General features: G+C 44.2%; 1 protein-coding gene across 5 annotated transcripts in view; it reads left to right on the forward strand.

Annotated features, from left to right (window-relative positions):
* LOC141111196 (CMP-N-acetylneuraminate-beta-galactosamide-alpha-2,3-sialyltransferase 4-like) overlaps positions 1-16079 on the forward strand; it is a 355704-nt gene that overhangs the window by 30198 nt on the left and 309427 nt on the right. Inside the window, exon 2 of one of the 5 annotated variants that reach the window (XM_073603273.1) lies at positions 5854-5952. The exons of the other annotated variants lie outside the window; for them this stretch is intronic. The gene's annotated coding sequence lies outside the window, so the exon portion shown is untranslated. The remainder of the gene's footprint in view (positions 1-5853; positions 5953-16079) is intronic. 5 annotated transcript variants of the gene reach the window in all.

Here is a 16079-nt window from a genome sequence, read left to right on the forward strand (position 1 = left end):
TCCTTGTGACAGCAATAAAAATGATCAATTCTTTTTTTTGAAAACACAATTATATAAAAATTAATAAAATGAGGGAAAAAAAAAATTTAAAGCGCCCCCGTCCCCACAAGCTCGCGCAGCAAAGAAAACGCATACGGAAGTCGCGCCCGCATATGTAAACGGTGTTAAAATCACACATGTGAGGCATCGCCACGATCGTCAGAGCGAGAGCAATAATTCTAGCACTAGAACTCCTCTGTAACTCTAACCTGGTAACCGTAAAACCATTTTTAATGTGTCGCCTATGGAGATTTTTAAGTACCGTAGTTTGTCGCCATTCCACGAGTGCGTGCATTTATAAAGCGTCACATATTTGGTATCTATCATCTTTCACATTATACAAAAAATTGGGCTAACTTTACTGTTTCGTTTTTTTTAAATTCATGAAAGTGTCTTTTTCCCAAAAAGTTATGTTTAAAACACAGCTGCACAAATACTGTGTGACATAAAATATTGCAACAATTGCCATTTTATTTTCTAGATTCTCTGCTAAACATATATATATATATATATATATATATATATATATATATATATATATATATATGTTTGGGGGTAATTTTCTAGCAAAAAATTCGGATTTTAACTTGTAAACACCAAATGTCAGAAATAGGCTTAGTCATGAAAGGGTTAAAATTTAAGTTTTGAATTTCCTTAAACCTACTTCTACCTTCTACTTCTACCTCTTAAAGTGAAGGTGCCTGTTATACGCCGTATACGGTATAGCCAAATAACACACCCGAGCTAATCTCTTCACCACACACAGCCACAAAGGCAAGAGAATTCTTGTTGGGCAGTGTATTAGTGCTCGGACGAACACACTTAGACCGAATTTTAATGGTTTAAAGAATGTCAGGCAAAATGGTCGTCCCTCACAAGTTTGGACACCCCTGGTATAGGGAATTAGGCCATCCACGTGTTATGTTTGTTGTTGGTAACCTGATGACACGGGCACCACAGGTACCAAGATGTCACTAAATAGCTGAAACACTGTGCAATAAAGCAATCGTTTTCCCTGGAGAATCCAGTGACTATTCAATTTTATTTTAGTTCTGATAGAATACTATTAATCAGCAAATGTGTGTATATATATATATATATATATATATATATATATATATATATATATATATATATATATAATATTTTTTTTTTTCACTGATCAGAAAGGTGAGGGGTTGCTTTCCATAAGAATAGACTATTGATCATTAAAAAATAGTTGAGTGGCCTTTATTTTTTTTGTACTGGCTTCCTCATCAGTACCTGCATTGTATTCTAGTGACCAGAACGGCCTGTCTTGTATATAATTGACAGAATGCAAATTAAGAAAAAGATTATTGCCCAAGCTGCAAATAAAATCAATGAACAGTTTTACTGCTTCCTTGGAAACACTGCAACGATACGAAAGGCATACAGTTTATTTGGTTTAGATTTAATCTCAGGCTTCTATAATATGTTCAGTGAGCTTTTCATAGTAGTGCTGGGCAGGTCTGCAGCATTTTAGCTCATTATTGTGTTCGACACCCCCCCCCCACCTTCTTCAGAGAGTTAAACCAGTGGTGCTGGAACCAGGGGACACGCTGGCTGCATCTCTCTGCAGACCTAGACTGTAATGATTATACAGGCAACCCTAGGGATTTATTGAGTGATACAGTCAGGCACAGAAGCTCAAAATTAGAACCCTAGGCCAGTTCACACTAGGATTGCACTAGAACATTTTGCATTTCTGTGCAGTGAGTTTTTATACCCATTTCATTTATCCATTTAATGCAAAGTGAGCGAACAGAAGAAAAATTGAAATCAAGTCAATATTTGGTGTGACCAACCTTTGACTTCAACCCAGCATCAATTCTTACACTAGCAAACCTTTGTGCACACAATTGAAACACTGTATCAGCACATTACAGAAGATGAAATTCAATTTAGAAAAGACCAGTTTTACAGCCATTCCCTTATGTGTAGCTAACACGTGGAGATTTGCATTTTATCATGAGATATTAAGCAAGTATGTTTGTTTTTTGTTTTTTTTCCTTCCCTTCTGGATTTTACACCCTTTCACATACAAAACAGACAACAATCTATTCCACACAAATCATTCTAAATTTTTCCAAGTCAAGATAACAATTGGAGATTAAGACATGCATTCTATGCAAATATTAATATTATTACTACTACTAATGATGATCTATGATGTATACAGTACCTTTAAAGGGAGCCTGCAGGAAAGGGTAAGTCAGTAAACTGACAGGGGGAGGTAAATGTAACTACCTAGAGGCCCCGGTGTGTGCTTTTATTTTATCTACAGGAAGCCCTTAAACTTAAAGGGGTTGTAAAGTCTGAAGGTTTTTTTATCTTAATGCATTCTATGCATTAAAGTGTAAGTAAACCCTCGTATCGTTTTCAGCCAAGGAAGCTGCCAGCTTTGCCTCTGTTTAATCTACAAATGCCATGATGCTGCACATGTGATCAGTTATGACACCAGCCATTGGATGGTTTGACAGTTTGGTTGAGAGCAAAACAAATGGGATTGTTACGTTTCTGGCACATGCCAGAAATGAAACGGTTTTATGGATGGGTTTACTTCCGCTTTAAGATAAAAAAAACCTGTGTGCAGCAGCCCCCCTAATACTTACCTGAGCTCCATCCCTGTCCAGTGATGTCCACGAGTGTTTTGGCTCCCCCCCGATTGGCTGAGACACAGCAGCAGCACCATTGGCTCCCACTACTGTCAGAGTCAGTCAGCCAATCAGAGGCGGTGGGGCCAGGCCGCGGCTTTGTTTCTGAATAGAGACACAGAGCTGGGACTCAGCTTGGGTGCCCCCATAGCAAGCTGCTGGCTGTGGGGGCACTCAACAGGTGGGAGGGGCCAGAGCACAGAAGAGGGATCTGAGAAGAGTAGGATCTGGGCTGCTCTGTGCAAATTCACTGGCATGTTTGTTATTTTTATAGGGGGGGAGGACGATGCAATCATTTTAAGCCTAGTACACATGATGAGAATATATATATATATATATATATATATATATATATATATATATATATATATATATATATATATATATATATATATATATATAATTTTTTTTTTTTGCATGCTAGACTCCATATGGAAAAGGAATAGGTTACTAAAGTACAAAAATTCTCCTACGACAGAATACAAATTCGTAACTGTTGATGGAATGTATTTGTATTGTATTTTTGGATAAAAACGACCTGTTGGGGGGCGTGGCTTGGATGGTGTCTGAATCGGACGTGTTCCCCTAAAGCTTCTGACCAGGCCCGCCTGCATACAGCTAAAAGCAGCAAAAAAGCAACGACATCATGGGCAAACCTCGAAAGGCTAAGGATACAGAACCTAAAGGGCACGCCACAAGATCTTCCTTCGGCTCCCCCACCTCTCATCACGGACCTACTTCTTCGGAGCTCTGGCGGGACAACACGAGGCCAAGATGGCGCCGGCTCCTCCAACATATGCAGCGGCCCTCTCCTTCTCTCCTCCGCGGCTCTCCCTGGGACAATGAACCGACAGGTATGCCTCTGAGGGGGACCTGCTACCTGATCGCTCACCGATCCCACCAACCAGCACTCAGGCCGGTCCCGCGGTCTCCCCTATGGGAAACACATTGGGCAGCCTGTCCCAGCCGCCCCCCCCCCGCCTCGTGGGGCTCCCACCGTCAGCGTGCACCGGCCAGGTCTCTCCCTTGTGGGAAACCTCAGCTCAGGAATGGGACCCACGCTCCTTACCACAAAGACCCCAGGTCGCCAGAGACAAGACAACCCTCCTCATCCCCACAGCACGGAGTCCAGCAAGGCCCCAGTGCCTTCCCCATCATCACAGACTGTTGTGCTGCAGGGGGCTTATTCATATGCCGACTACCTGCATGCTACTGATCCAGCAGTGAAGCCTAATTCCAATGCCCCTCCACATACACCTCAGAGGGGATACCCCCCATTGACTGCTCCCTCCACTACAATGCGGGATTCATACCCTCGTGCCACAATGGACCCTGACCCTGAACCCGAGGCATGCACATCCTGGAGAGACTATGTTCGATGCATGCCTACGAAACAGGACTTTCGCATGCTTATTCAAGAGGTACGTGATACATGCAGATCTGAAATCAACATGCTTTGTACTGATCTACACCACCTTTCTGTCAAAGTTACTTCCATAGAGGAGGAAGCATATGACACAAAGATGGAAATCTCCCACAAACAAGACCGCTTGTCCACGCAAGCCTCAGCCCTCAGAGAATTTGAACGCCACCTTGAAGACCTCGATAACAGAGGCAGGCGCAACAACATCAGGGTCCGTGGCCTCCCAGAAGCGACTCAGGATGAAGATCTACATGTGACACTGCAAGCTATCTTCAATAACGTACTGGGTTGTCTGGAAAACCAAAGAGCTAAATTGGACCGGGCTCACCGCGCACTCCGCCCCCGTGGACCGGGTCCCAGACCACGAGATGTAATCTACAGGGTTCATAACTATGCCCTGAAAGAGGACATAATGAGAAAAGCGCGCAACATGCACACCATCGCCTTTGATGGTGCCCCTATACAGCTTTTTCCTGATTTGTCTTGGATCACCCTCCAGCAAAGACGCTCCTTGCAACCACTCCTCACATCACTGAAGGAACATGACTTTTGCTATCACTGGGGCTTCCCTTTCAGCCTCAAGGCAAAGAAGGATGGGAGGTCCACCACCCTACGGAACCCGGAGGACCTCCACTCATTCTGCAGGGAACTGGACATCCCGGTTCCGCCCACTCCTTGATGGGACCCCCTTCCAACCCCTCCACCTCGCCCGGAGCCCTGGGTCCAAGTGAACGGGAGAAAGCGCCAGAGGCCGCATCCCACTGGCCCTCCAACATCCGCTCATCAGAGATAACTCTCCGTTATTTTGAGGCATCTGATGACACTGAGACTCAAGTATAGGATTCTCTATCCCTGTCTATCCTGCTAAGAGCTTAGGGAATTACCCTGTTTTTCCCCCCTACTTAACCGAGGGTTAGACTCTAACTGCCAAAAATCTAGTATAATGGTATTATGGTTTTGTTCTCATGCACGTTAAATTTACATATTATTGATGATACTCCAATGTCATGTTTTGGCTCTCCCAAACCACAGAAGGGGTCCCCCTTCCCTTGTCTACCCATTTCCCCCCCCCCTTACCTTCCTCCGCCCTCCACTTTCACCACCCCCTACCCTCTCCACCCCCCCACCACATACTATAACAGGGTATACCATTCCACCTAAATACTCATTCTCACCCCTCCTGGGTCCCTTTATGAGACACCAGGACGGGTGCTAGGCTCATACGCTGATCAGAGACCCCTATACTACTCCTTTTTGTTTATTACTGAACGAATGACTGCACCAGTTTGCCTTACTTTAGGTTACGGCTTAGACCAAATGGCATCCTAGTTCCTAGTTGTTAAATACAAGTTTTCTTTATCTGTTTGCTTTACTATGGTGTGCTGCATAATTACTTAACAGCAGGCGGTCCTGGGAGAGGGTGGCACCCATCCTGGATCTGTCTTATCCTCCCTCGGGAGATCTTCGAATGGCTCCCCATTCAACCCCCATGGAAGGTACTGTCTTTACCTCCTATGTAGGGGGGCCCTTCGAAGGTTTCCGACCCACCACCTTTCATAGGTGGGTTAAACTGTGATTGGTTATTACTTGATTTTGTACTAACTTTTGTTTTCTTTTTCATCCACACTTCTCTCTACTCCTTTACTACTGGTATTTCCTCTCTCTTTTTCCTTCTTACCTACCATATTGTGGACGCCCCCTACCTCTGGAGCCCAGACTCTATCTGTAGAACCGTGCTCCTTAACCGGTACGTAACTCTCCTGAGGAATCAATTGTTCATCTTCCTACACATCCAGAGCCACTTCAGCCGTCTTGGTAAGCTAATGTTCCTTTTTTTTACCCACCCACTATGATTGATATACTGTCACTAAATGTGAAAGGCCTTAACTCCAACACTAAACGAAGCCTAGCTCTACGGGAGTTCAAAAGATCCAAAGCTGACATAATTTTCACTCGGGAAACGCACCTTACTAAAACCGACAATATGGCATTTGCTGCCAAGCATTATTCCCAAATATACCTAGCCTCTACCCCACGTAAGCCGGCTGGAGTAGCAATTCTTTTTAAAAAGATTCCCCCTTCCAGTTACAATCCATAATTTCAGACCCCTTAGGGCACTATATCATTTTGAGAGGTACATGGAAAGGTGCCAATCTCACCCTCTGCAACATTTACGCCCCGAACACTAATCAAACCTCTTTTCTATCTAAAGTGTATAAACGACTATTTGCATCTCCCCACCAGTACTTGGTTATTGGAGGGAATTTCAACCTGACTTTTTCCTCAGGCCTAGACAAACACTCCCTAGGACAGGGACAGATCCCCAAGGCCCTTGATAGAAGATCAACTCTCTTCCGTCAGCTAACTAGAAAATATGCTCTATTTGATTGTTGGCTGACTATCTACCAACCGTCAGCCAAACAATTCACTTTCTACTCTCACCCTCAAAAATATCACTCACTCCTAGACTACTTTTTTGTGAATGCCCCGACCCTGAGAGCTTGCACGGGCTCAGATATACAGGCAATTTCATGGTCAGACCATGCCCCGATCACACTATCTCTTGCACTATCCCCGGGAACCCTCCGCACATGTCACTGGCGCCTGAATGACTTTCTGCTTAAACATGAACCCTCCAGGGATGAACTGGAAAAAACCTTGAAGTTATATTTTGCAGAAAACAATTCCCCTGAGTTTTCCACTTCTTCTCTCTGGGAGGGTCATAAAGCGGTCTTTAGAGGCCAATGTATTTCACTCTCCATGGCACTCAAAAGAAACGCTGATACTGCTCGCAGAGCTTTACTAGATAAGCTTAAACAGTTGGAAACACGCCTGCTTTCTTCTCCGTCCATATACACTCTTAGAGAGCTTATAAGTGTTCGGGCAGGATTAAGAGATAAAGACTTGGGTAAGATCGAAAAGGCGTTACTACGCTTAAGGCAAACCTACTGTGATAAAGCTATCAAACCGCACACATTACTAGCCAGACAGTTATGGGAACGAGTTGCGACCGCTTCAACTTCCCATCTTAAAGATGAGAGTGGCACTCCCCAATCCCATCCCACTAAGATTGCTCAGATCTTTCACGATTACTACTCGTCATTGTATAACAATCCGACTGTCCCACATAATCCCCCTTCACATGAATTGTCCCAAATTATCCACTCCTATCTAGAAGATTGTGAATTACCGCGACTCTCTCCCCCTGCCCTGACTACCTTAAACTCCTCCATCACAGAGGAAGAAATCACTGACAATTAAAACCCTCCCGAATAACAAAGCCCCAGGCCTTGATGGACTTCCGTACCAGTACTACAAAACCTTCCTACCATGTTTACTTCCTTATATGACAACCTTGTTTAATTCATTTCTGTCTGAAACACCTGTCCCGCGAGATATGCAAAATTCCTTCCTCACGCTGATCCCCAAGCCTGGAAAGGACCACAGCCTACCATCAAACTACAGACCCATTGCGCTACTCAACGCGGACCTAAAAATTTTCACGAAACTATTAGCTAATAGATTAAACAATTTTATGCCCTCACTGATTCACAAAGATCAGGTAGGCTTCATACCTATGCGTCAAGCAGGGGACAATACACGTAGGGTCATTGACCTCGTGGAGGTTGCAAACAGGACCAAATCAGAAGCATGCTTGCTCAGTCTTGACGCCGAAAAAGCTTTCGATAGGCTAAGCTGGCCCTTTCTGTTTGCGACTCTACGTCGTGCCGGAATTAAAGGTCCCTTTTTACAAGCCATCTCTCACTTATAGTCGTCCCCGTCAGCCATGGTACGCACCCAACACGCTATATCTACCAACTTCCCGATATCTAATGGAACATGGCAAGGCTGTCCGCTCTCACCGCTCTTTTACGCCCTGTGTATCGAACCCTTAGCAGCCCACATTAGGGAGAACCCAAATATTCATGGTATCCCAGTTCGTATCAGAGACTTTAAGATTTCCCTATTTGCCGACGACGTTCTCCTCACCTTGACGCAGCCCCATATTTCTCTGCCGAACTTACATACAGAGTTGGATCGATATAGTTTGGGAGAACATGAAAGTGTGGGCAGGCACCAAGACTTTATAGGCACAATAAGGATACTTATATCATTAAAAGTCTTATTTTATTTCAAAAATATTGTACTAAAAACGGGGAAAGACAAAAATTGGATAAAAACTGAATATGATATACATCGTTTACAGAATATGCACTCCATACACAGTAAATGAGTTGGTATAGAAAAACAACGGAACTACAGGATCAGTAAGAGACAAAAACAACTTATCGATCTATATAGTTACAGTACATATCGTTGAGTTAAACGCTATGTGACGGTGGTAGTCAAATTCTGTATATGCTCATAAGCTCGACATGTTACGCGCCTTGGCGCTTCTTCAGGAGCATGCAATACGACAACCTAGTCAATGTAGAGACTATAATTTAAGAAAGGGGGAAGATGGAAAACAAAACCTCAGCCGTCTCCTTAGTAGATAAAAATAATTCCCAGCATTTTATTGAGTGGAGCAGGGGAAAAGAAGATTGTCGGTCACAGACTGACTTATAAGTTTCATCAAGGTGTATGAACATAATAGTTCCTTAGGACGCTGTGCGGTTCAGCCCCCAGTCTTGCTGAGTCTAATTGTAGAACAGGTAGATATAGCAATTGGCGTTATACCGCCATCGCACCACGGATAGTAGTTTGTGCAGAGTCTCTACATTGACTAGGTTGTCGTATTGCATGCTCCTGAAGAAGCGCCAAGGCGCGTAACATGTCGAGCTTATGAGCATATACAGAATTTGACTACCACCGTCACATAGCGTTTAACTCAACGATATGTACTGTAACTATATAGATCGATAAGTTGTTTTTGTCTCTTACTGATCCTGTAGTTCCGTTGTTTTTCTATACCAACTCATTTACTGTGTATGGAGTGCATATTCTGTAAACGATGTATATCATATTCAGTTTTTATCCAATTTTTGTCTTTCCCCGTTTTTAGTACAATATTTTTGAAATAAAATAAGACTTTTAATGATATAAGTATCCTTATTGTGCCTATAAAGTCTTGGTGCCTGCCCACACTTTCATGTTCTCCCAAACTACTTTATATTAGACGTGGCACACATAATCTATTCTGTATCCGCATGACCACTGTGCGATGATACATTTCTAATTCATTGGATCGATATAGTGCCTTATCTGGGTATAAAATTAATAATTCGAAAACAGAGGCTCTCCCCCTCAATATGCCTCCTCAGACATTATCGGCTCTTTCGCAAACATTTAATTACTCCTGGAAGACTTCCTCCTTAAAATATCTCGGGGTCCATCTCACAACCACATATGATTCCCTCTATAAAGCCAACTTTCCCCACTTGTATACCTCTATCAGAGCTTCATTGACCAAATGGAAATCCCTGAAACTGTCTCTCTTTGGGCGTCTAGCGACCCTGAAGATGACGATTTTACCCCAGCTCCTATACCTATTTGAGACACTTCTGATACCCATGCCAACCCCACACCTCAAGAGACTACAAGGCGACCTGATAAATTTCTTTTGGAACTATAAGAGACACCGGATTGCTAAATCGGTTCTCTACGCCTCCTGTAATCAGGGTGGCCTAGCTTTTCCTAACATAGCCAAATATTATTTAGCAGCCCAACTACGCCCTGTGGCCTCTTGGTGTACTCTCCATGCTTTCAATCGATGGACACAAATTGAGAAGCTTTGGTTGGCCCCTATACATCCGAACTCCATGTTATGGGGCTCTGATGTACCTACGGAAAGCTTACAGCTATTAGGACCAATGTCCCTCCTACGCCAGTTGTGGCGTCGTGCTAAATCGACATACCCGCTTACCACCCCCTCTTCACCAGTTACGTCCTTCCTATTCACCCCCAACATTCCGGATAGCTTGACTTCACAGATGTCACACTTCTGGTTGGAAAAGAACCTATTTCGCTACGGCCAGTTGATAGACTCCAGGACTCGAACGCTGAGATCTTTTCAGGACCTGCAAAAAGACTTCAACATTCCCAAACAGGCTTTCTTTAGCTACCTACAAATACGACATTATGCACAATCTCTAGTCCCCAATCCTCAATTCTCCCCTCTAACCGACTTTGAAAAATTGTGCTTAGAGAGCTCGTCCCCTAAAGGTATGATCTCACAAACCTATCAGCTTTTGACTCTTGACTTTTCGCCAACCGGACCACGTCATGCATATATGGGAAAGTGGGAGCGAGCCTTGGGCAGCTCATATGGTCCCAGGCCTCTCTGTTTGCATGCTATATAAAGAGAACCAATATAAGATTTTGTTCCATTGGTACCAGACCCCAGACTTGCTCCACTCCATATATCCATTGGCCGATTCTCGTTGTTGGCGATGCTGCAAAGATAGAGGGACGCTATTTCATATTTATTGGACCTGCCCCCTGATTACTCCGTACTGGCAAATGGTACATTCCCTGCTCAGGTCCATCTTCGATACTGAAGTGCCTTTTGATCCGAAGATTTTTGTGTTGTGTCTTCCACCAATCTCTCTCCCTAAAATGTCCAAGAAACTTCTGTCACATATATTAACTGCCGCACGATGCTTGGTGGCTCTAAAATGGAAGCAGAGAGAACCACCCTCGATATCGGAATTGCACTCCAGGATCAGAGATGTCAAGAGAATGGAGTACCTCACAGCCTCCTTGAATGATAATCTTGAGAAGCATAATCGAATTTGGGAGCTATGGGTCCTCTTCGAAAATCCCATAACTTAATTTTCCCTATTGCAGGTCCTGGTTTACTGGTCCCTTCCACTTCCAGGGGGTTCTGGGCTTCGGAGGCGGGGCGCTGTAACTTCACCTTCATCATTCTCCACTACTTCTCTCCCATCTCCACTTGTCTCATCTTATTCTTCCTCCCCCCTTTCCCTTTTCTCTTCTCTCCCTTATCTTTCTTCATTTCCCTTAACCTATTTAATTTTGTTTAGTTATGCAAGGTATACATGTAGTAATATTTGAATAATGTCATGTCAATGTAGCCTATTAATGGTTACTAAATCAACTGGCACATAATGTCCTGCTTCTTTCACTGAGTGTTGTCTATTTGGACTTTACTCCAGAAGTACTTATTATGCTTCAAATTGTATTACCTTGTATTTTATGTTGTCAATTTTGTTTTCTCTTGAAATTCAATACAAATTGTCAATTTTCAAAAAAAAAAAACAAAAAAAAAAACGACCTGTTATCATACGAGAAAAAATTTCGTGTTTGTCTCTTCGGAAAATTTCGGACGAGAGCTGTGTACGATTGTTTTGAAAGCAGTATTTTTAATTTATTTTTATTTTTTTTACAATATTCTGATCGTGTGTACGGGCTTTAGGCTGCAGCTGTGTACCAACAACTGCAAAGTCAGCGTTCTGACTGCTCATTCCTAGCTTTAAAGAGGAGGTGGGCCACACCTTAACTAAGATGCTGAAAATAAGATTTGCATAACTGAATTCCCTATTTTGCAGAGTTTGTGACACAATCTGAAAATAACTGTAGGAACTTGTTGTCAGTTGACTAGCTCTAAAGCCCCGTACACACACACACACATTTGCCGGTACGAAAATTTCCGGACGACCTTCTGCCCGTGTGTATGTCAGTCGGTCTGTCTGGCAGAAGCCGACCGTTCGTCTGGCTTCTGTTAGACGTGCATGCTGGAAAACCAGAATCTGACAGACTCCCGATCAGCGCTCTCAGCCAATAGCAGAGAGCACTGATCGGAGTGTTCTGCCGGGGGAGGGGGCCGTTCCCCTGTCAGAACACAACAGCTCAGTGGGGGAGACTGCTGAACTAACCTTGCATGGTTAGTACAGTGACCCCCGACAGGAGCTGTCAGTTTGCACGAAAAAAACCTGTGGTGTGTACCGGGCTTAAAGCGGTAATAACCCCCCCCCCCCCAAAAAAAAAAAAAACCCTGCAAAATAATGGCATAATTCACTAGTATGCATTGCATACTTGGAACGAAGCCGCCACAGCGGTGGCCGGTCACTGCTGAGGGACCTGACATGTTCCCCCTGACATGTTTCTTCAGGGTTTGCGGGCTCCAGCACAGTGAGTAGCTGGAGCCGCAATTACATCACTACCGCGCATGCGTGCAGGAGCCCTGGATTCCAGTGTTTTGTCGAAGTGCCCCCCATCGAATAGCGGCCGCGCATGCGCAGAACAGAGCAGCACTTTAGCTGATTTGCCGATCAGCTGGAGTGACGTGACCAGGGCGCAAGCGCACATTGTAGGAGGCATCTCTCGATGGGAGATACCATTTCACGTGTACAATTGAAACCTATACAAACAGCGGGGGGAGACCGTAGTTCTCACATTGCGCCTCGCTGTTGCGTCTTTACAGTGTGCTGATGGTCCGGTTTTGTCTGTGTTGCAGGGCGGGTTTGCTGTGTTGAACGGCCGGTTTTGCTTGTGTGAAAGGGCAGGTTGCAACACAGACAAAACCAGCTCTTCAACACAGCCACTAGCTGCCCTCCAGCAGCAGCGATGCACAATCTGAGAACTACGGTCTCCCCCGCTGTTTGTATAGGTTTAAATTGTGCCTGTGAAATGGTATCTCCCATCGAGAGATACCTCCTACAATGTGCGCATGCGCCCTGGTTACGTCAGCCCAGCTGTTGTGCTGTTCCGTACGGTGCATGCGCAATACATACCGGGCACTTCTCGATGTCGGGCATTTCTTGACAGAACACCGGCAAGAAGCTCTGAAGTTCCGGTACGATATGCTGGACCATCAGATCGCATGTACCGCTGGCGTCAGCAGCTGTATGCAGGATGAATTTCTCAAACGGTGTACATTTAGGAGATATTCATTTTATCTACAGGTGAGCCTTATTGTAGGCTTACCTGTAAGTAAAAAAAATCACAAAGCAAGGTATACAACCACTTTAAGGCAGACCATACAATCGGGGAGGGGCAAGGATTTTTGTCTACACAGGCGAAGGTGCATTGTATGATACAAGGTACATGGGCTTGTTAGACTGCATACAAACGAGGCACATGGGATTGTCAGAGTGAGACTAGTCACTTTGGGCATGATGGCACATGGGCAGGGCTGGTACAAATTATGATATGTACAGCTTGCTTGCCCTACCTTTCACATAGATGGCAGAGAGAAATCGTCATCTGTGCAGTGCTGTACCTTTTAATAGCGCTCCTCCCGGGCCTTCTGCTGGTCTTGGCCCCTCCCCCTGGTCTCAGTTGGCTCCAGGCTCCTCCCCGGGCTCCCTCTATTCTCACACGCTGCTTTTTTTTTTTCCTCATTAGGACCAGGGCTGACGGGAGAAGCAGAGAGACGGCGCGATGGGGGTGTCTCTCACTCACAATCTTTCTCTGACAGAGGAGGAGGAGTGCAGTAGGCAGGGCCCGCCTGGAAATCTAGTGAGCAGAGGCGAGCAGTTCCCGGCCGTGGCAGTGCCTGCGCCGCCTATCAGACTGTCAGTGTGCTCAGCTGGGTTCGGTTAGAGCAGTGTGAGGACGTCCATCCGCCAGCGCCAGCATAAGAACCTTTTAGGGAACCCCTGGTTTTGGCGCCCTCAGGTGGCTACCTGGGCTACCTTATGCTGGCGCCGGCCCTGCATATATTTACCAATTTTTTTTGTTGCTTGAATCCCTCCCATGAAGCTATTGTATTCTGACAGCAGGCAGTTTGCCAGCCGTCAGGCTACAGTGATCATTGTTTGTGGCTATAGATGCCAACAGTGATCGCATGGAAAAAAAACCTGACAGGCTGTTTGTACTGAAGTTGGTTGATGGATCGTCTTCAGTACAACCCACTTACCCATACATGGATCTAAATTTGTCCAGTTCCCGTTGAACGGGCCAAATTTAGATCCATCTATGGCCGGCTTAACTTTAGCACAGTTTCACTTTAAGAATGACAAGGTCACTTTAATAATGACATGGTTGCTTTGGTTTGTATTAGAATAATCAAATTGGACTCTCAATTCTCATTTTATTTTCTGCTGTAGTAGTTTAATTTGTTGTGTATTTGTTGTAACTATCTCCATTTTTGGACAGTCTTTTCTTGGATCATTTTTACATTATTCAGTTGCACACATGTAAAACTTGGATGGTGAGTGCAAGCAACTGTTTTTATTTTGCCATAATATAAATTCAGACTGTTCAATTAGTAAAATTTTAAAATCTTCCAGCACTGCCTGTTGATAATTTAGGTGCGGAAACATTTTTTGTTTATCCTAAGCTTTGTGCTTGGTTTTTTAAAGCAAACTTGGGCTTTTCTCATACAGGGCAAAGTAAGAGGTTTTCTTTAAAGTAGAATGCACTTGCCTTCCGCTCGCTGCCTTGCCACCCAGTTGGCTTTCAGAAGTCGGTTATGAAGGTGCTCTCTCCTTTGCCGCCCTGCAATTGTTCCTGGGTGGCCAGTTGCCAGGTCCAAGAGGGTCCTTATTGATGTTTAAGCCCCAGCCTAGGGCCAGGTTTGAACATTCGCAGAAAATTTTTGTGCAGGCTCTAGAGAATGCATTAAGGTGGGAGTGGGCAGATAAATTTACTAAGGGTCCCCATGAGAAATTGGGACTTGGACTTAATTTTTGTTCAATGGGGGTAAAAACGGGTGACTGAGCTGCAGTTTTTAACGCCCCCGGCCAGCCACCCAAACTGTAAAAAAACAGCCGGGTGGGGCTGTTCACATGCTGCAGTATTTTTAACTCTGGCTGCAGAGTTTGACAAGTGGCACCACTTTTCAAACTCGCCCATTGAGTTCATTGGGGCCGCACTACAAATGCATACAGTTAACAGGATAGCAGAACGGTAGTGCAGTATTATAGGGCTAAATCAGGCAGTGAGAAGGTGATATAACATCACCTCACTGCCTGTCAAATGCACTGTGAATGGAAGGAGAGAGCCTGAGAGCGGTACAGCAGGGATTTCTGCAGATCCAGACCTGGAGTGATGAACAGGTGCACAGCTCCTGGGGTTTAATAGGCGCTGACACAGGAAAACTTATCGGGAGAGCATCGGGTCATCTCCTACTCAACGCTCCCGCACCAGAACCAAGCCTTTCCGGCTGTACCAGTCGGCTCCAGAGGCTCTCTCATTCCAGTTCTTGGGGCAGCAATTTGCCCAGGTCTGTATTAGGGGGTGAAAAAGTGCTCAAAAGGTTAGTATGTGCTACTTTTCTTCTCTGCTCTAAGGCCACCTTTTTATTTTGTTTTCAAAGGGAAAAGTACAGATCCTTTTTAAGCTGGCCCATGGGAGACTATCACTGTAAGAGAAATGCAGAAGTGACAATTATATGTGTATAAAGTTGTGCTCAAAAGTTTACGTACCCTGGCAGAATTTATGATTTCTTGGCCATTTTTCAGAGAATATGAATGGTAACACAAAAACATATTACATCCCAAACACATTAATATATAATACCTTAATTATTCTATAACTGGTAAATGATCTATTTACCCCTATGCTTCCATATAGTCCTAAAATAAATGGTGTCAATCTTGGTAACAACAACCAGAGTCCCCACATTTTACCAAATGTATTTGTTAAGCCCCCATTGTTATATGCCTGCCATTCTTTTAACAATACACCATTCACCTTTATCCGCTATTCCTCATATGTTGGGCTTCTGGAGCATATCCATTTCATTGCTATTAATTTTCTTGCAATAAATAGTATCCTATTAATGATTAATCTAGTTGCCGGAGTACATACTTCTTTTTCTAAGTATCCTAACAATCATATTTTTAGATCTATCTAGGTTTCATGCACCTGGTTAATCATTAACCATTAATCACAGGCTGCCAATATCTAAACAATTTAGGGCAATTCCAAAGCATATGCATTAAGTCAGCAGATATTCTTGAACATCTCGGACATTCTGATGTTTCCCGTCTACCCCATTGATATAGTTTAGCTGGTGTCCTATAAGCTCTATA

Source organism: Aquarana catesbeiana, linkage group LG10 (genome assembly GCF_042186555.1).
Source record: "Aquarana catesbeiana isolate 2022-GZ linkage group LG10, ASM4218655v1, whole genome shotgun sequence".
NCBI classification, from domain to species: domain Eukaryota; kingdom Metazoa; phylum Chordata; class Amphibia; order Anura; family Ranidae; genus Aquarana; species Aquarana catesbeiana.